Below are 2,390 nucleotides of genomic sequence, written 5' to 3' on the forward strand. Positions count from 1 at the left end.
CTCACCTAGGTATGCCAGATTTAGCAAATAAAAATGTAGAATGGTCAGGCACAGTGGCTCACACCTATAATCCCAGCACTTTGGGAGGCCAAGGTGGGCAGATCACATGAGACCAGGAGTTTGAGACCAGCCTGGCCAACATGACAAACGCTGTCTCTATTAAAAATACAAAAATTAGCCAGGCGTGGTGGCACATGCCTGTAGTCCCAGCTACTCAGGAGGCTGAAGCAGGAGAATCACTTGAACCTGGGAAGCAGAGGTTGCAGTGAGCCGAGATCGTGCCACTGTACTCCAGCCTGGGTAACAGAGCAAGACTCCATTTCTAAAATAAAGTAGGATGCCCAGTTTAATTTAAATTTTAGGTAAACAATGAATAGTGGGTTTTTTGGGTCTACCTACCAGCCACCTTTCACTACTTTCTCACAGAAGTAGAGGAATCCAGTCATCCCTGTCTCCCCCAGGGAGGTGGGGGCCCTGACACAGATCATCCTTCTTGTCCTGTGGGTGAAAGATAAAGTCAGAAAGGCCGGGCGCGGTGGCTCAAGCCTGTAATCCCAGCACTTTGGGAGGCCGAGACGGGTGGATCACGAGGTCAGGAGATCGAGACCATCCTGGCTAACACGGTGAAATCCCGTCTCTACTAAAAAATACAAAAAACTAGCCGGGCGAGGTGGCGGCGCCTGTAGTCCCAGCTACTCAGGAGGCTGAGGCAGGAGAATGGCGTGAACCCGGGAGGCGGAGCTTGCAGTGAGTCGAGATCTGGCCACTGCACTCCAGCCTGGGTGACAGAGCAAGACTCCGTCTCAAAAAAAAAAAAAAAAGATAAAGCCAGAGAGAAAGCCACCCCTCTGTGTGTGACATCCAAACACACTATGCCCTCTTCCTCCAGGAAGCAGGGGCCGAGCCTACACCCCAGAATCTAGTCCTATAAAAAGTCCCTTTTCATGTTTAACAGGTATAGTGTTTCAGTTTGGAATCATGAAAAAGTTCTGGAGATGGATAGTGGTGATGGTTGCAAAACAATGTAAATGTACTTAATGCCATTAAATAATACACTTAAAGCGGTAAATTTTACGTTGTGTACATTTTAGCACAATTTTTGTTTTAAAGATCTGTCTTCATGGAGGGAAAGGAAGTAGGGAGAAGACAAAGATTGCCTTCTTCAATTATGGATTAAAAAGGCAGGATGTTTAAAGTTTGCACTTTGGGACTCTGTAGTCATTCTTACTTAGGGTGCATTCATTTCCTCCGCCCTTCACAGTGCTTTGGCTTCCTCAGTGCTTGGCTGGAGGCAAGATGGCTACAGCTGGTCTGGCCTCACAACTGTGTGTGCAACAACAGCTGTAAAAGGAGAAAGTCCTGCTGCTGCTAGGAGCACCCCTAGAAATTGATGTCCCTCCCCAGAAGTCCCAGTAAACCTCTTCTCACAACTCATTGGCTCAAACTGGCTCTAATGCCCATTTATTACTCAATCCTTGACAAAGAGAATGAGCATCCCGTAGAACCAATCAGGCCCAGCTCTGCAAGTGAGGAAGAGTTGTCTTCCCTTGAAGCAGTCAGCTGTCAGGGAAAGGTGGAGGAGTGTTGGATGCCTACATAAAAATGGGTCTGTTGGGAAGGGAGAATGGGGAGATGGATGCACTAGGTAGAAAAGCCAGCATCCGGTGCATAGGGCCAGGGTAGAGCAAAATTGCACTTGCATTGTATGGTGCTTATTTGGGTGTTTTCAAGGCCCTCAGAAGGACAGAAGAGAAAAGAGGGATGGAGGGAAACTGAGAGAGCCAATTACTCCATAATGGGACACCTCCTGTGACCACAGAAAAATCAAAGCCTTTAATAAATTCTACTCAACCAATTGGTGTAAGCTCTGCACAGCTGAATCCTCAGATGCTCTAGGCCTTTTTCACTGTACCCCACTCCTACCCCAGCCACCATGGAGCCTGTTTTTCTCAGGGATTCCTGATGGTCCCCGAGGATACTTCCTGCAGGTGGGATGCTTTCTATGTCCTCAAATAAGAACACCTGTTAGGCCAGTGTGCTTCATAAAGGAAGTTCTTTTTAACTCTAATGACATAAACATGCAATTGGATTGATGGGATTTTAAAACAAAATTTAGAGTGAGGCATGAGGCAAAATTACAAGGATTTGGGAGAGACTTAAAATGAATGTAGGCCGGGCGCGGTGGCTCACGCCTGTAATCCCAGCACTTTGGGAGGCTGAGGCGGGCGGATCACAAGGTCAGAAGATCGAGACCATCCTGGCTAACATGGTGAAACCCCGTCTCTACTAAAAATACAAAAAATTAGCTGGGCGCGGTGGCGGGCGCCTGTGTTCCCAGCTACTCGGAGGCTGAGGCAGGAGAATGGCGTGGGCCCGGGAGGCGGAGGTTG

This window comes from Macaca nemestrina, chromosome 2, assembly GCF_043159975.1.
Source record: "Macaca nemestrina isolate mMacNem1 chromosome 2, mMacNem.hap1, whole genome shotgun sequence".
Classification (NCBI taxonomy): Eukaryota; Metazoa; Chordata; class Mammalia; order Primates; family Cercopithecidae; genus Macaca; species Macaca nemestrina.